This window comes from Suncus etruscus, chromosome 17 (assembly GCF_024139225.1).
Source record: "Suncus etruscus isolate mSunEtr1 chromosome 17, mSunEtr1.pri.cur, whole genome shotgun sequence".
Lineage (NCBI taxonomy): Eukaryota > Metazoa > Chordata > Mammalia > Eulipotyphla > Soricidae > Suncus > Suncus etruscus.
In genome coordinates, this window is record NC_064864.1 from 75,980,399 (window position 1) to 76,007,980 (window position 27,582).

General features: G+C 39.9%; 1 pseudogene; it reads left to right on the forward strand.

Annotated features, from left to right (window-relative positions):
* Positions 1 to 23,710, forward strand: part of LOC126033512 (outer mitochondrial transmembrane helix translocase-like) — a 50,836-nt pseudogene extending 27,126 nt beyond the window's left edge.
* Positions 23,711 to 27,582: the final 3,872 nt, after the last annotated feature.

Here is a 27,582-nt window from a genome sequence, read left to right on the forward strand (position 1 = left end):
TTGCACTTGGTCAAACCGAGACTTAGGTTTGATTCCCTGCATCCATATGGTCCCTAGAGCCTACCAGGAGCGATTTCTGAGTGCATAGCCAGATATTTTTGGCCCCCCTGAGTGCCGCTGGGTATGGCCCTAAAACAAAACAAAAAGAATAGGGCACTGAGGGGGAGGGGGTGGACAGAGAAATTGTACCACAACAGGGCTTTTGCCTTGCATGTGGCTGACCCAGGTTCACTACACAGTGACCCAACACTACACAGGGTCCCCTGACCGCTATTAGGAGTGATTCCTGAGCTCAGAGCCAGGACTGAGTCCAGTACACCTCCAAATGTGAACAAAAATTTAAAAAATATAGTGTTGGGTGTGATTGATTATGTTGGGTCACAGAGCTTGAGAAAACTCAGTACCTGCCAAGTTCAGACACATTTTATCCCCACCTGGAAGTGGTAGCTGGTATGCAGTGCTGCTGTCCTAAGACAAAGGTAGTTTGCATGGAGGTTCTTGCACTGCGCCCTCTACTGCCACTTCCAATGCACCTACAGGATGAAGCCATTCCCACTCTCAACCATGCCAATGGTGAGCAGGAAACAACAGAGCTGAACACCCCGTCAGTAGCGCCCTCCCCCCATTTTACCTCTGGCTTTTCCTTCTGTCCTTATTGGTGTCTGCCTGTCCATTTCATATGCTCTCCTGGGGCATAAAGCTGAAACTGCATTAAGCCCTGTTCGTGACTCATCTGCCCAGCGGATGAGTTTGAGTCCCTGCAGCAAGAAAGGCTCAGAGTAGAGGTGGAGACTCTGCATGTTACAGACCCAACCTAACAGTCTCAGCACCATCAGCTCAAAGGTTCAAAAATAACTCTTTGGATGCAGGATTTCCATTGCCAATCAACGATTCCAAAAGAATCCAGTGAGAGAGCTGATGTCTAAAGCAATACCACAACATTTCAGTGTGGGGATGATGATTGGGATTCAGAGCACACAGAAAGTTTGGATACTGCACTTAGGCAAGATAATTCTAATCTTTCAAGGAATGAGATGATAAGATATTTTTGCTTGTTGGCCACACCTGATAGCATTCAAGGGTTACTCCTGGATCTGTGCTCAGAAATCACTCCTGGCAGGCTCAGAAGACAATATGGTGTGCTGGGGATTAAGCCTGGATTGGCCTTCATGCAAGCAGAGTGCCCTCCCTGGTGAAAGCAATTCTATAGTGACCCTTTCATAACTCTGAGACTAGATTGTTATTCATTTGTGAAAATATACGTGCCTATGTTTGTATGCACACAATATATTTTAAGTGTTTTAAATAACGACATCATTATTATTTTTGTTCTAAATTCAGCAAGAATCTAAATAACTGTCCAGGTACTTTACTGTAAAAGATCACCCACCCTGAAAATGCATTTGCCAATACAACAAAAACAAACCTCTAAGAAGTCTGGTTTATTTCAATCCATTTTGAGAGCATGGAGACAGTCACCTGAGTAGAAAAAACTAAATTGCACATTTTTCTCCTCCTATGACAAGTACTAGATTATTCTCCTTAGTTTATCTGGTGTTGGCTGATCCTCAGAGACACTAATTCCTTCTATATCAAGATCAACTCATTCTGACCAGATGCAAACGACAGATTTTAGATGGAAATGTGACAACAGTGAACAGGGGAAAAATTAATCTAACGGAAAGAAGAAACTGACAAGCAAGAGAATGGTTGAGAGCGATGCTCGTAATGTAGTCGTAGGCTTATGCTCCTATTTGCATCAGGACCATCCAGCACACAGCTCCCAGGACACATTCCTCCTTATTTCCATTACACAATCTGTTTTTTTGGGGGAGGGTCACACCGGCAGCGCTCAGGGAACACTCCTGGCTCTATGCTCAGAAATCACTCCTGGCAGGCTCAGGGGATCATATGGGATGCCAGGATTCAAACCACCATCCAGCCCACACAATCTGTTTTCAATAGTCCACCTTGGCTTTGTTTTTATGCTGCTATTTGCTTCTTTCTGAGACTGACTCTCTGTGCTCCCAAACCTCCCTGACTCACAATGATACTCAGAGAAGAAAGACTCCAGTTAGGGGTCCAGAAGGCTGCAGAGGACAGGGAAGGCTGAAGCCGTGTCTAATGCAAGCCCTCCTCTAATGTATTTAATGTATTCCATTAAAAACTGAGGGGTGTGATGCTTTCCATGGAGAACTACAAGTTCAATATAATTGGGTATATATATAGAAATATATATATAATTGGATATATATAATTGGATCCTAGGTACAGCAAAACTCAGTTGGGTTCACAGAAAAATCCCTTGCCAAGTACTTGCTCAACATTAGACTTTATAAGCATATGCTCATTATGGAGAGAGTGAATAAAAGATCAACTTTATAGCTGAGGAACAAGCAATTGATAGAGACATCATCTAGCACCCAACAATGAGGGTGGTTACATCCAGAGAAAACAGTATTGATGATTTGGAAACTAGCTCCATCATAATTACTCTGTTAAGTACTATGAATATTAAGGAAGTTTGCTTTAATTTAACTTGCCTTGTGAAAACTCTGCTTTTAAGTAGTTTCTCATAACTTTTATTTATTTATTTGGTTTTGGGTCACACCCTGCGGTGCTCAAGAGTTACTCCTGGCATTGCACTCATAAGGCGCTCCTGGCAGACTTGGGACCACATGGGATTTGAACCGGGGTCTGTCCTGTGTTGGTCAAGTGCAAGACAAATGCCTTACCTCTGTGTTATCTCTCTGCCACCTTCCATAACTTTTAAAATTGAAGCGTGGCAATTTGTGATTGTGTTCCTGCTAGAATTATAGGCATTCTTTGTGTCAATTCCAATCCCACCTGGAGTATAAATTCCCTTCAACCAGCTCCCTCACCAGCTCCTCTAGCCTATGCCTTTGTTGAGATTTTCAAGGTTAACTTTTGCTGGTTGAGTCTCAGTTTTGCTGGCTCCCTTTAGATATATGCACAGTTATCACCTCTGGGGAAAATGTGTCCCCAATCACACAGTCTCACAAGGCCAGACAATGGCAGGGCTGAGTCCCTGAGATCTCAGGCAGGAAGGACTCCAGCAGACAGCAAGCAGCATCCACGCTGATCTGCCTGGCTTGGACAAGCTCTTGAGGCTGAGCTAATGGATTCACGCAAATGGGAATGAGCCAAGAGGCTGCGATTGATTTCCTCGACATCCACTTCCTTTGAGTGTCTCCAGCGGTTGGTCTGAACCAGTCACTGGACACAGGAACGCAGACAGCCCCAATAGTGGCTTCTCCTGGAAGGAGCAGTTCACTACCAGTGTTTCTGGACGATGCTGAGCACACAGGGGCAATCCACGTGAGGATTCTGTGCAGACTCGTCTGGCAGCATCCACAGTGGGATGAGGTACCCTACATACATACTCATTCTCATTTCCAAATGTGGGTCATCTGTGACATAACAACATACAGTCAGCCCTCAGAAAATACTCATTTTCTGCTCATCTTAACCTTGCTACTTGCTAAACGCCAGGACTTTATCTATAATTTTTGTTTACAAGTAACCGAAGATATATTCTTATATACCTTTGGGAGTACATCTTGCAGTGTTTAGGGGCTGCTCCCTTTTGTTGTTCAGAGTTTACAACCCTCTGAGCTGTTTAGGAATAGACCTCAGGATGGCCGTAAGCAAAACGTGTGCCAGTCCTTCGAGCATCTTTCTGGTCCAACAGGTGCCCTATGATTTTATGGAAGGGAAAAATATTTTTATCTTTCTAAAATCACTAAGTTTTGAAAATGATCATTATCTTTGATCATTCCTATGCCAGACTTTTGAGCATTTCATTTTACTCTTTACATCAAAAAATTTATTTTAACGTTTATCTAAGACCTTTTTATTTATAATTTAGGGCCTTTTCATTTACAACTTTCAGATTTCCTCTTAATTAATGTACTGGATGTTTTGGTTTCTTGATATGCTTTTATGACTTCTAAAGTGAGCTCTACTTTCCTTTATTACTTATTTACCTTTTGACTTCCTCATTTGTTTATGGATAGTTATTTGTCTTAGTTACTAGTCTTCTGGTTTACATGATAGACAAGAAGCAGTGCAGACAGGGCTGCTGAATGAAGTTGGTACAGATACACTGCATTAGCATCTAGAAAAATATTATAACAATTTGAAAGAAATTGTATACCCATTGCATCTTATATCAAAAACACTTGTGTTTTTCTAGTAATTCATTTTCATTATGTTTAGAAGGTTTTATTTTTTGATTGCTTATGATTAGGAAAATATCATTAAAAATTAATTCTTGCGGGCCTAGCGAGATAGCACAGCGGCGTTTGCCTTGCAAGCAGCCAATCCAGGACCAAAGGTTGTTGGTTCGAATCCCGGTGTCCCATATGGTCCCCCATGCCTGCCAGGAGCTATTTCTGAGCAGACAGCCAGGAGCAACCCCTGAGCACTGCCGGGTGTGGCCCCCCCAAAAAAAACAAAAGAAAAATTAATTCTTGCAACGTTGAAATGTGAGAAGCACATTCACTGATTTTCTTATTTGGAAAATGCAATATTACAATAATTTGCTAGCATTACCTATTTATCACACGTCCTTGCTATTTACAAATACTGGTATTTACTTGATATGTTTCAAAACATGTTGGTCTGAGTTCAAAGTGTTTCTACCCCTGGAAGCAATCACTATAGTGATTGTCATAATACCATTGTAAGTTGCTCTTTTGTACTTTTAATCTCCAGTTTCACCTTGTCTGAAAATAATGCTGCATTTTCCATTTCCTATAGTCTGGTATTGATTTCCCCATGTCTTTATTTGAAATATTTTTAAATGCTTACTTTCTATTTAAAACTGCACTCACTGTCCATTAACTGATTTTTTTTTTTAAAAAAGGAACCTGCATAATTGCTACTTATTCTGAACTAATGTGACAGTTTTTCTTTTACTAGGATAATTCAGTTCATTTATGGTATAACAATTGCTGCATTTTGTCTCATTCTTCTCTTTTAATTTATGCTAATCATTTAATTAATTCCTTTTTTCTCCTTTTCTTAATTTTGCTGGTTCTATCAAGATGCTATTCATTCCTCTTGTTTTTCTCTTTATTTTTAAATTGTACTGTATTTCTCTTTCCATTAATAGCCATTCTCCATATGTCAAACAAAAACCTCTCCCATACTGCAAGAACTAGACAGATACACTTTGGACTGCATTCTTCGAGCCTACAACTGATAAAGTCTTCAGAGCAGTTTTATGCAAGGAGGTTTTGGGAAACTCTGGCACCCTGATATCCCAAAAACCCTCAGACCCACTTTCTCTTCTATTGGATTACTGGGTCCTACCTTACTCAGTATTTGTTTTCTCCACCTTAGGGTGTGATCTGGTGATTAGGTTACTGGGTCCCTCCCTACTTAATATTTGTTCTCCACCTTAGAACGTGGTCTGGTTCTTGCTAATAAAGGCGTGGGTTTCAGGAAGAAAAGAGCTCATTCTCCAATCTTTTTCTACTAAGCTGCCTTCCATTTTAGGCTTGTGTGTTGGAATTACTGAGCCCATTTTTGCCCCCTTCCACTGTGTGGATTATTTCCTGCATTGACGTTTACTTCCAGTCCCATTTCTCCCTAGCTTTTGGAGCCAGGCTTCCTTCACACTCTTCTACCTGCACTATTGGAAATTTTCCCTTCCCCACAATGAGCTGCTGGGAAGCACTTTGATTTCAACAAAGTCATTATCCATTCAGTTGTTCTGACACAGTTATTCATATTTCATTGTTCAAAGTTTCCATTTCTCTCTAAGTGTTGGGAATTTTAAGCCATTTCTCATTTTTTGCTTTTTTCACAATCCATTTGTTTATTTAACAGACACATCCATGTCACACTTTTATGCCAGCCAATGTTCTATGAACCTGAGAAGCAGCAAATGCATTTAAATCTTATTCTCGCTAGGAGCATTATGAATCTGGCTATGTCTAATTTATGGAGAAGGAAAGCATGAAGAACTAAAATTGCCTACTTTTTGTTGACACCACAAAAAAGTGGTGCCACTAGGATTTTAACTCAGGACATGAACTGGCAGGGTCAAGCTCTTAGCACTAAGTGCTGGTGGCTTCATTTCTATTGCAATCATTTTCATTGGGTATGCACATATTTCTATTTATGTACCACATGGAGTTCAGTGCATCTGGATCCTCTAACTGTTCAGTTAGGTTCTCTCTTGTCTGCTCAGCTGCATTCATACTGTTTTAAGTTCTTCCAGCAGGTTACTTGGTAATCTAGCCTTTATATTTTTAATTTATAAATAAATTAATATTTAATATCTTCATTTAACAGTGTGATTACAGACATGACTGTAGTTGGATTGTATTCACAAAAAGAACACCCCCCTTCCCCAGTGCAACATCCCACCACCAGTGCACCCCATCTTCCTCCACCCACATCTGTAATCAAGACAGGAATTCTACTTCTCTCACTCATTAACTCTGTCTTGGTAGTTGTTAGTGTTCTAAGGGCACTCACCCCTCCTTGAGGTGAGCTTCATATTGTGATCTGGTCTTTCAGGCCATCATCTCTGGGAATTACTACAATAATGTTTTTTATTTTCCTTAAAACCCATAGATTAGTGAGACTATTCTGTGTGTCTCTCTCCCTCTGACTTATTTCACTCAGCATAATAGATTCTATATACATCCATTATAGGAAAATTTCATGACTTCATCTTTCCTCATGGTTGCATAATATTCCATTGAGTATATGTACCACAGTTTCTTTAGCCATTCATCTGTTGAAGGACATCTTGGTTGTTTCCAGAGTCTGGCTATTGTAAATAGCACTGCAATGAATATAGGTGAGGAAGGGATTTTTGTATTCTATTTTAGAGTTCCAAGGGTATATCCCTAGGAGTGGAATAGCTGGATCAAATGGGAGCTCAATTTACAGTTTGTTTGTGTTTTTTTTGCGGAATCTCCATATTGTTTTCCATAAAGGTTGGACTAGACAACATTCCCACCAGCAGTGAATAAGAGTTCCTTTCTCTCCACATCCCACCAGCACTAATTGTTCTTTATCTTTGTGATATGTGCCAGTCTCTGTGATGTGAGATGGTACCTCATTGTAGTTTTGATTAGCATCTCCCTGATGATTAGTGATGTGGATCATTTTTTCATGTGTCTTTTGGCCATTTGTATTTCTTCTTTGAGGAAATGTTTGTTCATTTATTCTCCCCATTTTTGGTGGGGTTATATGTTTTATCTTATTACGTTCTGTCAGCATCTTATATATTTTTTATATAATCCCTTGTCTGATGGGTATTGGGTGAATAGTTTCTCCCATTCTGTGGGTGACTTCTGTAACTTAGGCACTATTTCCTTTGAGGTGCAGGAACTTCTCATCTTAATATAGTCCCATCTGTTTATCTCTGCTTCCACTTGTTTGGAGAGTGCTGTTTCCTCCTTGAAGATGCCTTTAGTCTCAATGTCATATAGTGCTTTACCTACATGTTGTTCTATATACCTATGGTTTCAGGTCTGATATCAAGGTCTTTAATCCATTTGGATTTTACCTTCATAAAATGGTGATAGCTGGAGTCTGTGTTCACATTTTTGCAAGTGGCTAACCAGTTGTGACAATACCACTTGTTGAAGAAGCTTTCCTTGTTCATTTAGGATTTCTTGCTCCTTTATCAAAAAATTAGGTAATTATATGCCTGGGGAACATTCTCTGAGTACTCAAGCCTATCCCACTGATCTGAGGGTCTGTCTTTATTCTAATACCATGCTGTTTTGATGACTAATGCTTTGTAATACAGTTTAAAATTGAGTAAAGTAATGCTTTCCATATTCCTTTTCCTAAGGATTGCTTTAGCTATACATGGGTGTTTATTGTTCCAAATGAATTTCAGGAGTGTTTGATGCACTTCTTTGAAAAATGTCATGGGTATATTGATAGGGATTGCATTAAATCTGTACAATGCCTTGGGGAGTATAGCCATTTTAATAATATTTGCCAATCCATGAGCAGGGTATGTGTCTCCATTTCCTTGTGTTCTCTCTTATTTCTTGAAGTAGGGTTTTGTAGTTTTCTTTGTATAGGTCCTTCACCTCTTTAATTAAGTTGACCCCAAGATATTTGAGTTTGTGGGGCATTAATGTGAATGGAATTGTTTTCTTTCTTTTTTTTTTTTTTTTTTTTTTTGGTTTTTGGGCCACACCCGGTGGTACTCAGGGATTACTCCTGGCTGTCTGCTCAGAAATAGCTCCTGGCAGGCACGGGGGACCATATGGGACACCAGGATTTGAACCAACCACCTTTGGTCCTGGATCAGCTGCTTGCAAGGCAAATGCCGCTGTGCTATCTCTCCGGGCCCTGGAATTGTTTTCTTAATGTGCATTTCTTCTCTATTATTATTAGTGTATAAGAAGGCCATTGGCCTTTGCATGTTAATTTTGTAGACTGCCACTTTGCTATATGAGTCTATTGTTTTAGAAGTTTTTTGGCAGAGTCTTTAGGGTTTTCTAAATATATTATGTCATCTGCAAACAGTAAGAGCTTCACTTCTTCCTTACCTATCTAAATGCCCTTGATATCTTTTTCTTGCTATGGCAAGTACTAACAGGGCTATGTTGAATAGGAGTAGTGAGAGAGGGAAGCCTTGTCTTATGCCAGATTTTAGGGGAAAGGCTTTTAGTTTATCTCCACTAATAATAATATTTGCTATTGGCTTGTGGTAGATGGCCTTGACTATATTGAGAAAAGTTCCTTTCATTCCCATCTTGTTGAGAGTTTTTATCAAGAATGAGTATTGGAACTTATGTAATGCTTTTTCTGCATCTATTAATATGATCATATGATTTCTGTTTTTCTTTTTGTTGATATGGTGTATTATGTTGATTGATTTATGGATGTTAAACCATCCTTGCATTCCTGGTATAAAACCTACTTGGTCATGGTGAATGACCTTTTTGATGATGCATTGAATTATATTAACCAGAATTATATTAACCAGAATTTTGTTGAGGATCTTTGCATCTGTGTTCATCAGGTATATTGGTCTGTAATTTTCTTTTTTGGCAGCCTCTCTGTCTGGTTTTGGTATCAAGGTGATTTTAGCTTCTTAGAAACTATTTGGAACTCTTCCTGTTTCTTCAATTTTATGAAAAAGCCTTAAAAGAATATGTAGAAGTTCCTCTTGAAAGGTTTGAAAGAATTCATTAGTGAACCCATATGGGCCCGGGCTTTTGTTTTGGGGAAGATTTTTGATCACCATTTTAATTTCCTCAATAATGATTTATATATGCTATATATATATGCTATTTATATATGCTATATATATATGCTATTTATATATGCTACCTCTCATCCTTATTCAGCTGTGGAAGGTTATAAGAGTCCAAGAATTTTTCCATTTCTGCCAGGTTCTCATGTTTCATGGCATAGACTTTTTCAAAGTAGTTTCTGATTACTCTTTGAATCCCTGCAATGTCTTGTAATGATCTCTCCCTTTTTATTACTAATCTGGTTTATCAAGTTCTCTCAATTTTTTTGTGAATTTTGCCAGTGGTTTATGAATCTTGTTTATTTTTTCAAGGAACCAACTTTTGCTTTTGTTGATCTTTAGCATTGTTTTCTGGATTTCCAGTTCATTGATTTCTGCTTTAAGCTTTGTTATTTCCTTCTGCCTACCTATTTTTTGGTTCCATTTGTTGATCATTTTCTAATTTTATAAGCTGTATCATTAAGCTATTCATGTAGCCCCTTCTTCCATCCTGATGTGTGCTTGTTAGGCTCTAAATTTTCCTCTCTGTACCCGTTTTGGCTGTGTCCCATAAATTCTGATAATTTGTATCTTTGTTGTCATTTGTTTCCAAATTTTGATTTCCTCTTTGATTTCATCTTGGACCCACTGGTTGTTCAGTAGTAAGCTGTTTAATTTCCAGGTGTTAAACTTTTTCTTCTGTATCCCTTTGTATTTCACATCTAATTTCAGTGCCATGTGACCAGCGAAGGTAGTCTGCACTATTTCTATCTTCTTGATTTTATGGAGATACGTTTTGTAGGCCAGCATGTGGTTTATCCTGGAAAATGAACCATTCGCATTGGAGAAGAATGTATATCCATGTTTCTGGGGGATGGAGTGCTATGGGTGACAGGGCAGTGTTGAAGTCTCCCACAATTATTGTGCTGTTATTGATATCTTTTTTTCATATTTGGCAACAATTGTATTAAATACTTTGTTGGTCCCTCATTGGATGCATATATGTTTAGAAGAGTAATTTCTTCCTGCTGTACATATCTCTTAATTAGTACAAAATGCCCATCTTTGTCCCTTACAACTTTTCTGAGTATAAAGTTTGTGTCATCTGATATTAGCATGGCCACTCCAGCTTTTTTGAGGGTGTTGTTTGCTTGGATGATTTTCTTCCAGCCTTTTATTTTCAGTCTATGTTTGTTCTGTCTATTCAGATGTGTTTCTTGTAGGAATCAGAATGTTGGCTTCAGCTTTTTGATCTATTTTGTCACTCTGTGTCTTTTAACTGGTACATTTAGTCCATTCACATTGAGAGATATAATTGTCATGGGAGTTAGTGCCATTTTTGTGTAGAAGTTTGTCATGTCTGTTTGTCTGTCTAATAGTAGACTTTTCAGTTTTTCTTTTAAGGCTGGTTTTGAGTAGCTAAAGTTTCTGAGCTGCTGTTTATTTGTGAAACTATGTATATGTCCTTCAAACTTCAAACTCTAGGCGAAGTATTCATTTCATTGAGTTTTGTCACTATATACCACCACTGCCTTCTGGCCTTGAGGGTTTCTTGTGACTAGTCTTCTATAAATAGTAAGGATGCTCCTTTGTAATTTCTCTTTCTGATCTTGCTTTCAGTATTGTATCCCTATCTGTGGGATTTGTCATTGTAAGTAGGATGTGTCTTGAGGTGCTTTTCTTCTGGTCTCTTTTAGCTGGTACTCTTTGGGCATGCAGGATTTGGTTGCATGCTGTCTTTACTTCTGAAAATTTTTCTGTAATGATGTCCTTGACTATTGATCCTTTCTGTGGATTTTCTTCCTGGATCTCTGGGACTCTAATAATTTTTATGTTGTTTTTGTTGAACTTAAGGACTTCTTTTTTCATCTGTTCACATTCTTTGAGTATTTTTCCCATTGTCTGATAATTTGCTTTAAGGTTCTTTTCTAATCTCTTCTGCTGTATGAAGTTGTTCTGCATCTCATCTTCCAGCTCGCTGATTCTGTCCTTGGCTGCAGTTCTCTGTTTGAGAGGCTTTCATTGAGTTTTTAATGTCATCTATTGAGTTTTTCAGTCCTGTTATTTCAGTTTGAAGTTTTTTGATTGTGTTCTCTTCAGCTTTATCTATTTTTTTCTTTGACTTCTATGAGCATCCTCCATATTACTACTCTAAATTCCTTGTCTGAAGGTTGACTATGTAGTTGATACTTTCTGAGTCATCAGAGCTGCTATCTACATTCTCTATGCATGCTGTTGTCTTGCATTATTTCCCCATTGACACACTTGTAGCAAAGCTTTTACTGCTTGTCGTGGTGGAATTCATGGGCTAGGAGGTGTGCGCAGCCACAGAGCAAAGCAGAGAGGCTGTGCTCCTCTGTTTCCTGGGTGGTGAACATTGATGGAATTGAATTGGAATCTTCCTCAAGTAGTCTCCCGCAGGGAACAGTAAGCCTGCGACCTATTCTTTAAATGCTTCCTTGACACAAAGAGCTTTATTCACTTCCTGCCAGGAGAGCTTGGAAGCACAATCTTGTGTGTGTGTGTGTGTGTGTGTGTGTGTGTGTGACCAAAGTGAGTTATAAATCTTTCACAGTAACAGTAATATTTAAGGTACATAGTGACAATAAATCAGGCCATTCCTACCACCAGTGTTGTCCTCCCTCCACCCCTTTTCTCAGCATGCATCCTATATTTCCATTTCTTGCTCCCCACCGTCTGCTAGTGTTAACTGCTCCCCTCTGTGGCTGGAAGTACAGCTCCCAACATGAAGCTCACCACAAAGAGTGATGAGTGCAGTTAGAGAAATAACTACATTGAGAACTATCATAATAATGTGAATGAATGAGGGAAGTAGAAAGCCTGTCTAGAGTACAGGTGAGGGTGAGGTGGGGAGGAGGAAGATCTGGGACATTGGTAATGTGAATGTTGCACTGGTGAATGGGGATGTTCTTTACATGACTGAAACCCAACTACAATTATATTTGTAATCAAGGAGTTTAAAGATATTAATTAAAAAATGCTCCCCTCTGTGTATAGTTTTTTTTAATCAATTACTTTATTTAAAAACTGGTTACAAGGTTGTTCATAATGAAGTTGTTTATAATTGAGTTTTAGTCTTCTAATGTTCAACATCTTTCACCAGTGCATATTTCCTGCCACCAGTTCCCATTCCCAATTCCTGTTCCTAGTTTCCCTCCTCTCTCCCCCTACCTGCCTCTGGGCAGACATTTTCTTCTATTTCTTTCTCTCTCTTCCTTCTTTTTCCTTTTAGACACTGTGGTTTGCAATATAATTACTGAAGAGGTATCATGCCTATTACTTTATCTCCTTTCAGCAGCCAGTTCTTAAACAGAGTGATTATTTCCCAGCTATCATTATAAGGGCTCCTTCACTACCTACCTCCTGCACTCCCTGCTCTTTAAGACCAGCTTCCTCTCGTGGACTGGCCTTCATGAACTCTCATTTTTATTGTCTCTGGATACTATTACTGTACTATGTTATTTTTTATATCCTACAAATGAGAAATCATTTTATGTTGGAAGCACATTCTTGAGTGACCATCTCAATCTGAGCCTCTTGCCCTTCAGGAATGGAAGACCATTATTATTCATCATTATTCGATGCTCATTAGTATCTCTCTTCTCAATAGAACAAGCTCCAATTCAAGGTTTTCCTCTCTGGGAAAGGCTTTCTATTTTCTTAGTGGAGTTCATTTTCAGTCCTGTTAATGGCAGCTCCAGGCCAGTGTGTGGGACCTTGATGTCCAGAGAGAGCCAGGGTGAGGCAGTGGAGGGGCTGGCAGGTGTCATGAGTTTGAATTTTTCCAGAAGGAAATTGTTTCAAGTTCCTAGCACCATATAGTTAATTTTGTAATACTCGGTAACTCCTGATGTCACTCCCTTTGCCATAACAAACACACAATTGATAGTAGACTGACAACCAAGTTTGTGGGCTACAAGCTAGGGCTTCATTCCCCAATGCTGCAATTATAGCCAAGGGGAAGGGCAGAATGATAAATAATGGAAGAGTAAGTGAAGAGAGAGAAAGAGAGAGGGAAGGAGGTAGGCAGAAAAGAGTGAAGAGAGAGAGGAAAGGGGAGGCTGGAGAAAGGAAAAACGAGAAAGAGAAAAGAGTCAAAAGGAAAAAGGGGAAAGCGGGAATGGAGAAAATTTAAAATGTCTATTATTTAAACATAAAATTAAAACTCTTCAAAACAGTCATTCATGTTGCCTATTAAGAACATTGTTTTAACCATGTTAGTATACTACGACTAGTTTCAAGAATGTGATTTGGGGGGCCGGAGAGATAGCATAAAGGTAAAGCGTTTGCCTTGCATGCAAAAGGTCAGTGGTTCGAATCCCGGCATCCCATATGGTCCCCTGAGCCTGCCAGGAGCGACTTCTGAGCATAGAGCCAGGAATAACTACTGAGCGCTGCCGGGTGTGACCCCCCAAAAATGTGATTTGGGGTGACTAGTTTCTTCAGCAGGGAAGAATCTTATTTAGAATTATTCTCTTTAGCTATTGTAAGAATCCAATAATTGAGGGAGGCACTGAGCAACAAGCAACAGGGTTATTGGAGTTTCTGGAGTTCTAACAAAGATGCCAAAAACACAGCTGCCCAGAGTTGTGTCCATGGAGGTGGAATATAAGGAATAAACAGCTTTATTATTCCAAGCTGGCTAAAGAGCCAGTTTCTTTTATGTACATTCTCATCCACACAGTCAAACTTCTTCTAACTAAATCTATTGACTTGCTCCCTTTGTATTCATAACTACTCATTTCTGTAAGCAGATAAAACTTATTTGACCATAATTTCAAATTCTCCCAGGAAGTGAATCTAAGAGGAAGAATATAATTTATTCATCCTTTTGGGGAAGAAAAAAATAAGTGAAATTTGAATGATACTTATGTAAAAGTCATGCTACTTTGTGCAAATCAGCCCCTCAGAATTTCTTGATTGGAAAATGTACTTAATTTACAGAAGATTTTGTCATTTTGAGTAAGTAAATTTTGCATATATGCTTAAGAGCATGAAATCCCATTTGATCTCATAAAAAGCCCGCATGTTGACATTTTTAGGCATCATGTTCTTTATGAAATGGTACATATACATGAGCCAATTTTATAACAGGAGATGAAAGCAAATTAATATCCAGCAAAAAGCAATAAAACCCAAACTTGGCTTTTTTTGTGAGGTTTACCATGACAGCATGGAGCCCTCATTTTCATATTTTCATTACTCAGTGAGCAGTATTCATTTTATAAAAGTAGTTTATAGCAACCTGAAGCTTCTGGTGCCCTGTGTGAGAGCACGAAGAGGTCTGAAACCACAATGATCTCCACCATTCGTAGGGTCCTGAGAAAGTGCCTCTGTCCACTTGGACCTCCAAGTTCATGGAGGACACAGTTCTGTGGTCTGAAGACAATCTAAGCACAGCGAACAGAGGGGGCCAAGGCTCCTATATAGAGGCACCTGGAGGCTTCCATGATTATGGCAGTTGAAAGAGACAGTTGAAGAGAATAGGTTGGCAGTTGGAAAAAATTTGGCAGTTGGGCTTGGACACGCTTGGATACCCCCATTGTAATGACTGTTGACCTGGACACGACCCTTGAACAATCCCCTTGTCATGTCAGTATAAAAAGAGAAACTTGGACTGTTGAAGGAGGCCCAGAATAGTGGCCAGATCAGTGCCTGCTGGTTTGCTGAGGGCCAGAGATAAAGCATGGGAAAAATGCTGCCTGCTTTGCTTCTATTTGCTTTTCTATTTTCTTTGAACCCAGGCCTCCCTCTGGCTAGTGAATTTTCATCTAACTCTCTCTTCCTTTCTCTGGAACCCCCAGCAGCATCTCCATATCAGCCTCAATTCAGTGTGGGTTAGGGTTAGTTTGGACTGTGAGGTTTAGCTTGTTCTCTGGATCCTGGGTCCCTGGTCCCTACTGCCTCTGCCCTGCTGTCTGCCATTGTCCTTGAGGCTTTTCTCTGTTGGAAAGCAACATCAGGGAGATGTACCCATGATGTTCTCACCTCTACCCAGGCACAGGAAGATGCTGGGAAGAAAGGGCCCAGCCCATGTCCTCAGTGAAATTTTACTCTGGCCTTTCACATGGTCCCTCTGATGGACAGGCCTGAGGACATTAAGGAAATTGGTTCACTGGTGACACATGTTCTTGGGATGCAGCAGGACTTATTTATCAGTTATTTCCCCTGTGAAGCTTAGTGCAGAAGAAACTCATTTGGTGGCCCAATGTTAAATTTCCATTTAAGGCTAACAAGGTTAGGTTTCCATTTAAAGAGGAAATTTCTATCGCAACAATAATGACACAAACCCTAAGGCCCTAGAAACACAATATACCTCCCTAGACATGTAGCCATAGAAGGACATATTAAAACACCTTAGATAACAGCCAATTAACTTAAAGGTCAAGTCTTCCTGCTTCTAGCACTATATAACCTGGCTTGTGACCCCCAGGTAGGGTTACCTCCTGCAAGTGGTGGCCCTGATTAATCAGCTTGTTGATTGACAGAATAAAGCTTTTTTTGCTTTATTTCAACTGTGTGGTCTTGTCCTTTGATTTCAAACCCTAAAATCCCAAACCTCTAAGATTCTGCCAGATCAGATAGTCCTATTTCTCATTTGGAAAGGGGCTCAGGCCTGATCTGTGTTAGAGAGAATGTGATGGCCATGAACTTGGCCTACTTGTGCAGGAGAGGAAACAAAAACTTGCTTGGTGCTATCTCTGGCATGACATTTGGACATACCACAAGGTCTGGCGGTCTAGACACACAACAGAGCTAAGTTAGAAATGACACAGTGGAAATATTTTATGGTTCCCTTAGTAAACTTGTCCTTGCTTCTAAAAATGCAAAACCATTGCAAGTCTCAAACTAAACTTAGAATAATGTAAACCGCAGTGCTTTAAATATTTTTTAAAAAGAATGAACAACTACAAGCATGTTTGTAATCATGATGCTTAAATAAAAATATTATTTTTTAAAAAAAGGATAAACATATTAAGAGAGAGAATTACAATAGCAGGCTAACACATGACTGGCACAGTTAGCTAGAGCTTGATGCATAGAGATCTTTGGAGAGAAAATAATTTGTGAAATATGCAACATGGTCCCAAGACCCAAGAAGACATTTACAATCACAACTGGTCAAATATCACCTGATCTTCCACATGAAACATATTTTCACTTGTTTTCTATCAGTATTCTAGTATGCCTTAGGTTGTGGTCCAACCAGCATTCTAATTTTTTTTTCTACAACAAGATGAAAGATGAGAAAAATCAATTTCTATGCCCTAAAGATAGAGCTGGCAGAAACAGTGTTGCACTGGTCCTCCGTTGTTTTATTAAATAAGAAACTTTAAGAAGCTCAAATGTCTAAGAGGGTATGCAGGGTCTACTCTGGGGCTCTCTCATACATATTCAATTTTTTGAAAATAGAAAACTTGAAAGAAATAAAAAATACATACAAAGAAAGGGATTGAAAATGACTCAAAAATATCCACTACTGCTGCCATTTTTAGAATGAAACATCCTTAGTCCACACCAAGAAGCACAAAGAATATTCCTAGACTTGCCCTGATGTGCCTATGGGGATGGGAGACACCAATAATGTGTATTTTTTTTTCTAGAATGTCCCTTAGATAACTTCAGCCCTTGCCACATTCATATTGAAGACAAAAGGACAATGACAAACACCAAGGAATCAACAGCTCTCACCAGTGTGAGCACTCCAGCAGACTCAAATGTTACAAGGGCCCAAAGATCAAATTTCAGGGCCCAGGTTCTCATCTCACATCCTCCCAGTCAGCAAGAGCCCAGGACCCCTCTCCTGTCTCTGACAAGTCTGTTCTTCTTGACCTCATTGGCATTCCAAGTATTCCTTCCCCTGGGCACCTCTTCCTTCTTTTTGTATCAATCTGCCTGGGCTTGCTCCTTAGTCCATGGTCCCGAGTCTCTTAATGGTTCTTTTCTTACACACACAACCATCCCCAGGCAGGGTGTCACATCCCTTTGCTTCTCCACACATCTGCTCCCTCTTCTGGCTCCCCAGCAATGGAGGCAGCATTGATTTATGTGAATACAGAATGGTTTGTGTGTTATTTTTTTTTTATAAAGGAAGAGATTCATAAGTTATGGAGAGCTGGAGCTTTTAACTCTGGAGAAGTGCTAATGGACCATGTGAAATCTGCAATTTATCACATTATTTATAGAAGTCAGGATCAGGCGCAGAGGCACGCAGGGAGATTCGTTGGCTTGCTTGGCACTGGCACTAACAGCACGAGCGTTTTATTCCGGCCGCATCTTCCACTCGGCTCTGGGCCTCCACTTTCATCGCTGTATTAATCACATCCCAATGGGCCACCCCATTTCATATCAGGAAGTGGAAATCTGGAGTGAACATTTTGTAATCCCCTAATGATTATCAAGTAGAATGCTGCAGAAAGAATAGAAAGAAATTAAAAATTAAGTCCTAGAGCAGCAGGCTTCTGATTCAACAATGGACCTCCTCTTTGATAAGAAAGCAAGCGTGTGGGGTGCCTTTATTCTCCCTGATACTCAGGAATTCTTGTATACACAATATACAATTCAATCCATCCTCACTGTGTGCACCAGTCTAGGGTGCAGTCAAAGGTCAGTGGGATGTGGGATTCTGCCGAGTTCTGGGGAGGAAGGTGTTATGTCACAGGTCAGTGATGTCATAACTCAGTGATGCTACAGCTTAGTGATGCCACAACTAGTAATGTCACGACTCACCCTTCTCAGTCTCATTAGAAAAGTGAAGACTCTACCCTCGGTGCAACTGTGGACGTCAAAACAAAGTCTAGCTGGGAAGTTGACATTTCAAACATTTAAGGAAATTGCCTAGGGTTGTTCTGCTATTGTATGGGCATTTTCTTTCTGGAACATTAGTGATCTGGAAGATGCTTCATTTCTTTGCACTTTAATCTAAGGCAGGGGTCTCAAACTCAATTTACCTGGGGGCCGCAGGAGGCAAAGTCGAGGTGATCCTTGAGTGCAAAGTCAGTAGTAAGCCTTGAACATTGGGGGGTGTGACCCAAACAACTAAAACAAAACAAAACAAAAAAAGATTCCTCTAGGGCAGAGCCACAAAATGTTGTACGGAGGGCCGTTTGTGGCCCACGGGCCGCGAGTTTGAGATCCCTGATACACCATTTGTTCCCAAAATTGTATAACCTACTGCTTCTCTGGAAATACTTAGGCATAAGTTTTTTTGGGGGGAGGTGGAGGGAGACATTCTTTTCTATCTAATTTTTTTACACACGAGCCCATTAGGAATGAAGCAGGTAAAGGAGTGGTAGATTAATACCAAGAAATGTCTGTCTCTCAGCCTAAGTCTCCAGTTGCACAAAGATCCATTATAACCTCCTAAGAATTGCATTTCTAAGCATCTATAAATGCATTTTATCTGCTTCCTGGTGGATGCAACTGCACGTAATTCCTGTATTAATCGCATCCCAATGGGCCACCTCATTTTATATCAGAAAGTGGAAATCTTGTTTCCACTTTTGGGGCTTCAGTACCCAGAGTGAGATTGTGTGTCTGTCTTAGATGCAGAACCAAGGAAGGCAAAGCCTCCTGCTGCTCAGAGCTGCCAGTGGGACTGTCCTGGATGTCAGACTGTGATGCAGCTCAGACATAATGCCTCCCAATGGGCAACTCCAAGTAAAGACCTCACCCCTATGTGCCCTTCTCGGTCTCTGTAGAGAGACCATGAGAATCTAAAAGAACATAGATGAAAGTCAAAAAGGCAGAAACTGATGGGAGCATCAAGGAAGAGAATAAATAGGAGTAAAAGGAGAAATGTGAACTCTAAATTGGGCTTCCAGATGGGAGCTAGTGATCAGAAACAAAATCTGCGTATGGTTGGATGAGAAGGAAAAGAGTTCAGGAGACAGTCCATATAGAAATGGCTAGAATGCAAGCCTGTGTGGTAAGAGTCACAGTGAACAAGACAGAAGGAGCTAATTCCTTAGGAAAGGCAAACTCAGCATGGGAAATGGAGCTTAACAACAAATGAGAGATATTGGGTTTGATGCCCAAAAATAGTGTGTATCTGCTCATGATCTACTAAAGGCACACACATTTTCTGGTAGTAATCTGTCACAACATGGAACGTAGTTCTTCCTTAGACTCTTCCTGGGTATTTGTGTGTTTAAAAGTTGTTATTAACTGTCAACAGGTCAGGTACTTGAACTTAGGGTGGTTGTGAAAATCTCAGAGACCCAGGAACCTCCTCTTGAGAGTTGATGGCAAGCTAGCATTTTCCTCAATCATTTCAACCAGATAGAAGCATTGTGATAGCAAAGTTAATAAAGCAGAGATAATGAAAGCCACACAGATGCCTTCATGAGCAGAGATGCTAACATCCTGAAAGATAATTGCAGATAGTATCTAGCAGTGTATTAAAAACAATAATATATTTTGACAAGTTAGAGTTAATTACAGAAATGAAAATGGAATTCTATTTGCTAGTCTTACCCAGACTTGGAACCCTAGTTCCTAAATGTGTCTTCCTTCACCTCTTCAGTGAAGTGGCACGCTCAAGAGAGTGGAAATCCTCAATTGTAACTTTGGAACGTCCATTCCAAATTCTCAATTGTAGGTGTATCTGATAGCTTTTGTATATATGCTATGAATACAGCATGTCACATAGTACTGTGAGTAGCTAGAATGTGTGTATCTAGAATGGGTGTATTATATTTTATAGCACTATTATGCCCTTTTCTAAAAAGATATTGGTCATGATGCAGTCACCTCTTTATTTCAAGCAATATCTTGCGCTGTCCATCCTGGGGGAGGTGGGTGTGACCATAAAAATCTCTCTCATCTCTGGACTGGTAGTGCCTCATCTGTGTCTTTCTTCCTGGCAGCATCATAGGATATGGAACTTGTGGCTAAGACACAAAGTACTGATTTCTCTTCTGGCTCATGCTTTTATTATTTTCTTTTTTTGTTTGTTTTAAATTTAATTTTTATTTATTTATTTTTAAGTTTTTTTTTTAATTTTTTAACTGAAACCCAACTACAAATATGTTATAATCACGGTGTTTAAACAAAGACAGTATTATAAGAAAGAAAATTAAAATAAATCTTTAATCCATTTTCTTCTTTATTTTTCCTCTTTTTCTTCTTCCTCTTTCTGAGATCGGGCACATTCAGGGTGGTATGGTTGTAGACTCTTCTTCCTCTTTCTCCTCTTTGTTCTCTTATTCTTCTTCCTCCTCCTCTTCTTTCTTTTCTTCCTCCTCTTCTTCCTCTTCTTCTTTCCCTTCTTCCTCTTCTTCTTTCCCTTCTTCCTCTTGTCTTTTTTCTTCTCTTCTTTTCCTTCTTCCCCTTTCTCCTCTTCTTCCTCTTCTTTTTCTTCTTACTCCTATTCTTCTTCCTCCTTTTATTCTTCTTCCTCTTTTTTTCTTCTTTTCTTACTATTCTTTGCCCCTTTCTTACTCTCCTTCCTCCTCTTCTTTTTCAGAAGAAAAGGATGAATCCTTTTCATCTTCCCCCTCTTCTTCTTACTATTTTTCACAATAATCTCTTTACTCCTCTTCACCTTATTCTTACTCTTCTTTGCCTTATTTTCTTATTCTTCTTCACCTTATTCTTCTTAAAATTTTTCTCCTCTTCCTGTTCTCACTCTTTCTCCAACTCCTCTTATTATTCTTGTTCTGGTTTTCTGGGACTTCATTAATTCCTATGTTGTTTCTGTTGACTTTCTCAAAGACTTCTATTTTCATCGGTTCACATGCTTTGAGTAGTTTAGACATTGTCTGATCATTTGCTTTAAAGTTCTCTTCCAATCTCTTCTGTTGTATGGAGTTGTTCTGCATTTCATCCTCTGGCTCACTGACCCTGTCTGCAGCTGCTGTTACTCCAGTGGAGAGGTTTTCTATTGAGGTTTGCAATTCATGGGCCGAGTTTTTCAGACCTGTTATTTCAGTATGAAAATTTCTAATTTCAATCTTCAAATCCTCTTGATGCTTATTTGTGTTCCATTCAAGTCTATCGATGCTTTTTTGAACTCCCTGAACATCTTCCATAATTCTACTCTAAATATCTTATCTGAGAGGATACTTAACTGTTTGGTACTTTTCGGATTATCAGAGCAGCCATCTTGATTCTTTAAACATGGGGTTGTACTGCAAAATTTCCCCATTGTTAAGTTTGTAGATTGCTTTTTACAATGTGGAGAAGTGGGGTTTAGGGGTTAAAAGATAAGCGTGGCACAGAGCGAAGGCTCCTCGGGTGTGGGTCCTAGAGAGATTATGATCCTTGGTGTCTCTGGTCTGTCTCCCGCAGAAAGAAGGCAGAGAGCAGGGCAGCTGTCCTTTATAATGTCTCTGGGTGCCCAATCACACGGCAGGAATCGGCCCCACACTAATTGGGTGGGGACATCTTACCAGGTGTGGGTCCTGGAGAGATCCTTGGTGTCTCTGGGCTGGCTCCCATAGAAAGCGCTTTTATTATTTTCATCATTAATTCTACCATCAATTTTTGTGTGTTTGAGGGGCTCCACACCTAGTGGTGCTCACAGTTTACTCCTGCTTCTGTGCTCAGGAGTGACTCCCAGCAATGCTCAGGGACCATAGATGGCACCAGATATCAAAAATATCACAGCAAGTGCTTATACTCTACTACTATCTCACGAACCCCCTTGATTCCATCATCCTTTCCTTTCTTTGGGGGTGATTATTCTGTGCTTTAAAAGAAGATTCTTTCATTACTCAGCCCTTGGTTTTATCCTATAGGGTCCACTTAAAATTCGGAGCCTTGTTTGTTTGCTTTTTTTGGCTCTCACATTGGGGATAGCGAAGGACCTGAAATGATTTGAGGATATTAGTCTCATGTTAATTCAACTCTGGTTCTGTTGAGCTGTGGATCCATTTTGGGGATTTCCAAATGAAAGTGGTTTTTTTTTAATTTACTATTTTCCAGAATAAACATTTGTAATTTTTAACTTCTTATGTTTCTCAACGGCATGACTGTTGTGCCAATATTGGGGTCAGTGTCTACCAATGGCCCAGTATGTAAAAAAATGATTTTCTCAAAAAAGCTCTATGCATGGTGAGCATGTAGATGTGTGTTAATGTGTCCTTTTGATTAAGTATATTGTTTTAATGTCCTATTACCTATTATACTGTCTAGCAGTATAGTAATTCATTACCAGGACATTTTCCCAAACCAAGAAGTCAACATAGTGTGAGTCAATTTAGAATGGTTTCTGCTTTAGGAAGGAAGGTTTGATTCAAAACAGTGGGGTGCACATCATATTCCATTCTCCCCTTGTTTCCAGCAAATCTCATTTGCTTCAAGCCAGCAACTTTCCAACTAGCTGGAAATTCAAACTGAATCACTCATTTGTTGGTTCCTTCAATAACACAGAACATAAAATCTGCTTTCTTGACTGATAGTGTGTGTTTGTGTGTGCATATGTGTGAATGTGTATGTGTGTCTATGTGTAAGGGTGTATTGTGTATGTATGTGAATGTATTATCTGAATGTGCACATGTGTACATGTGTAACAGTTTATTCACATATGTGTATGTGTATTTGCATTAGAGCATGTGCAAGTGTGAATTTGTGTATATGTGTGCATCTGTGTATATGCATGTATGTAAATATGTGTATATATGTACATGTGTATGAATGTGTGTATCAGCATGAATGTGTATGTGTGTATGCATGTAACAACCCATGTATAAGTAATGTAAGTATATGTAAGTAACCCATGTGCAAGTATACGTAAGTGTATGGGTGTATGTATGTGCATGTATGTAAGCATGTGTGTGAATGTGTGCATGTGTGTGGATGTGTTCTAGTGCTTGTGTATGTGCATACACGTGTGAGTACCTCCCAAGTGTCCAGATGGCCTGAATGCTTCTCCTAGAGACACTCAGCCAACCTACTCAAGACTGAGTGCTCAGGCCCATTTATGTAGTGGCACTGCACTGGAGGTGCAGAGGTCCATTAGGGCCAGGCTCAGCAATGCACGGCAGCTTCCAAAGTGGCACCCCATGATGCTTGGGATCCAGGGAGACTGGAGGTCAAACCCTGGTCCAGTGTATGCAAACATGCACCTCAGTCCCTGCACCATGTATACAGACCTCCACCATTGTATTGGTACATAGCACTAAGCCTTGTACTAGACAAGTTGGCATGTAGTACACAGCTGAGATTTTTACCTTCTTGCAGAATGAACAGATCCTTGTCCACAGAGCAGCACTCTACGTGTCTCCTCTCCAAGATGAAGCCGGCTGCCCACTGGGTGCCTCTACATCTCCAGGAATTCCCACGCCCCTGTGGCTTTGCTGTTCATTCTCTGCCACACAGGATAATGTCCTCCAGACAAACGCTCAAAACTGCCAAGTGGGACCAGAGACAATACAGAGATTACACCATGTGTCCTGCCTGTCCTCACAGCGTTGGATCCCTGCTCCACCTAAGGTTCTCTAAGCAGTACCAGGAGGGACCCTCAAGCACAAAGGCAGAAGTAACACAGAACATTGCCAGCTTTGGACCCAAAACAAAATAAATAAGCACATATGTTCAAGGCTGAATAACATTTAATTTGATGAGTCTGTTCTATATGTGTACATATTCGATATGTATATTTGTCTAAGAGAGGTCAAAGGTGGGGGGGGATCTTGTGTAACTTGATAATGTGAGGATTGGGGCCTGAGTGGTAGCACAGTGGTAGAGCATTTGCCTTGCATACGGCTGACCCAGGAGGAAGGTTCAATGCCCAGCATCCCATATGGTCCTGAGCCAGGAGCAATTCTGAGCACAGAGCCAGGAGTAACTGCTGGATGTGCCCCCCAAACACACACACACACACACACACACACACACACACAAAGATAATGTGAGGATCAGTGTCTGCAGATCTAAGCCCCATCAAGCTGCAAGTGGAAGATAGTTAGGGGGGCTGAGGTTCTAGTCTTGACAGTCCACTGTTAAGTGGCTGGACTCAGACTGACACTACCCCCCCCCCCAGGTCGCAATGTAGAGCAGAACCTCTTTGTCTGAGACTTCTTTATCAGCTCCTCAAACTTTCAACCTAGTTTGCACAGCTGTGCTTTGTGCTGGAGAGAAGCTACTGGATGAACTGGACACTCAGCTGTTCTTTTCACGGCTCCTAAAAATGTTTCCCTAAGTTAGCATCCAGTTTGAGCAAAGACCCTGAGACAGAGTCTCGTCATATTGAAACACCATATGATTTAGGACCCTGGGCTCCATTGACCCATCACAGGAGCAAAACAATGGAGACCAAACAAGTGGAGACTTCATATTACCTGTCCTGGAACAGAGCAAAATATAGATGCTGAGGAAAGAGGCTAGAGTTGAGAACTTGGAATGACATGAAGGCTAAGATGTCTATAAAATTCTTCTAAGTATTTATTGACAGAGAGGGAAGGTAACGTTTGTGTCTGTTTTCCTCTCTGAAATCATGAAAACAAAAAACAGAAGGAGGTTCATGTTTTCTTATGTCCTTTAAGGTGATCAAGGTTAAGAGAGGCCAAGACCAAGAAGGGACCTACATTAAAGCAGACAAAGGCAACAGCCCAGATTCTGGGTGAAATCAGCACCCCAGAAGATCATTAGTAAAGTGTGAATGTTTACAATGCATCATAATTGTCCATGGGTGTGAAAAAAGGTCCTTTTGAATGCACAGTAAATGAGATAAAAGGAACTTAACTCCCAATACTTTTGGAAAAGAAGGAAAAATAAATGAAAGTTGAACTGGTAGAGAGAGGACAGGGGAATGAATAAAAGTGTGAAGAAAGGAACAGACTGATGACAAGAAAGGGCGAGAGGGAAGACGATAAATAACAGATAAGAAAGAGGCAGGAACAGAGAAAAAAGAAAAGAGACAGAGTCTAGATTGTAAGAAAGATTCTAAACTTGGAGAAAATGAATAAAATTAGATAAGACTGTTCCTTATTCACTTTCCATTTTTGTATCTGATTTTAATTTAAAATGTTAACCAAATGCACAGAGTTAAGGAATTTCTGGCCAGTTAAAAACAATGTCCAGATTCATCTCATTTTTTATTAAACCTGTGAGGTCAAAAGTATTTTCTTCATGTTGACCAATACAGAGGAACATTCCTTACACATATAAAAACAAGCCTCTTCCAAATCCGCACCCTGGGCTAAGCAACAGCCCCGTCTTGTGAATGAAGTGACTTCTAGGTCCAAATCAGAAGACAAAGACAAGAACTAATTGGGTTCGTGATTATCCAAAGCACCTAAGAAATAGCAGGAGCAGAGCCTTCCAGAGTTCGAGATACCTGATTGTCACAGCCATAAAATTTCGAATATCGCATACATTTAAGACCTGCTCAAATGTCCCAATCACTCGAAATGGCAGTGAGAGGAAACGGCACCCTCCACTATCATTTGTTTGTATGTGATTAGCTGGAACATGTGGTTGGAATGAAAATGAGAGTGAGCAGAAGGGAAGGAGGGAATTTTAATGAAGTTCCAGGGACTCTCGTTGGTATTAATATGTAGATTATGTGCAGTTGATGACACTAGTTCAGCTCAGTGAGTGCAACTTGGCCCAGAAGTGATCTCCTCCCTCGATTTGCCAATCAACTTTTGTTTTAGATATTATCAAATATAATCAATGTCAGTTCAAAGTTTCCCCCAAAGAAAGAAAACCCAATGGAGAGAGATGAAAACCCCTTAAAGCAAAATAACTCATGAAGCCGATAACAATGGTAGACGTCAGAAAGTTATTTTTTTGTATGAGTCAATAATAATGCTGCATGCCTGATTCTCCAATCTTGATTCAAATGTTTACTCTCATTTAAAACCTCCACAAAAGTGCTTCAAAAGCTCTGGGGCCGGGAAGGTGGCGCTACAGATTAGGTGTCTGCCTTGCAAGCGGATGGACCGCGGTTCGATCCCCCGGTGTCCCATATGGTCCCCCCAAGCCAGGGGTGATTTCTGAGCGCATAGCCAGGAGTAACCCCTGAGCTTCAAACGGGTGTGGCCCAAAAAAAAAAAAAAAAAGCTCAAAAGAAGCTGTTATAGGGCAGTTTATACTGCTCGTTCAACAGAACTGACAAAGCTTCCAGTGGAGATAGGGAAAGCGATTCTCTCAAGTTAGCACATCGAAAAGATGGGTGGATGAAAAGTAACATGTGAACATCAGAAGTATGTGTGGCATCTAAGTGCTTTCAAAATTCTTAAAAAATTGAATGTGAACTCCAGGTCCAATACCCCAGGTGAGGAAAATCATGAATGGACAGCGATAGACATAAATATCTCTCTCCACATACATATAGAAATAAACATAGATAATTGCAGGTATGGGCAGATTAAAATAAAGATATAAATATACACTAATGACTCATAGATAATAAATAGATTTTCATTTGGATAATCTCTTGAAGTATATTCAGGTAAAAGTAAATATTCTTCTGAATAAAAAGTAATGTCTGTTAAATTATGAAAAATAGATACCAAATTGTGAAGTGTATTCAACTATCAGGAAAGAAAAGAAATATCCTGATGATATTATAGAAAGGAAACACAATTTTTTTTAATTTTTTTTTATTTAAACACCTTGATTACATACATGATTGTGTTTGGGTTTCAGTCATAAAAGGAACACCACCCATCACCAGTGCAACATTCCCATCACCCAAGTCCCAAATCTCCCTCCTCCCCACCCAACCCCCGCCTGTACCCTAAACAGGCTCTACATTTCCCTCATACATTCTCAATATTAGGACAGTTCAAAATGTAGTTATTTCTCTAACTAAACTCATCACTCTTTGTGGTGAGCTTCCTGAGGTGAGCTGGAACTTCCAGCTCTTTTCTCTTTTGTGTCTGAAAATTATTATTACAAGGGTGTCTTTCATTTTTCTTAAAACCCATAGATGAGTGAGACCATTCTGCATTTTTCTCTCTCTCTCTGACTTATTTCACTCAGCATAATAGATTCCATGTACATCCATGTATAGGAAAATTTCATGACTTCATCTCTCCTGACAGCTGCATAATATTCCATTGTGTATATGTACCACAGTTTCTTTAGCCATTCGTCTGTTGAAGGGCATCTTGGTTGTTTCCAGAGTCTTGCTATGGTAAATAGAGCTGCAATGAATATAGGTGTAAGGAAGGGGTTTTTGTATTGTATTTTTGTGTTCCTAGGGTATATTCCTAGGAGTGGTATAGCTGGATCGTATGGGAGCTCGATTTCCAGTTTTTGAAGGAATCTCCATATCGCTTTCCATAAAGGTTGAACTAGACAGCATTCCCACCAGCAGTGGATAAGAGTTCCTTTCTCTCCACATCCCCGCCAACACTGTTTAT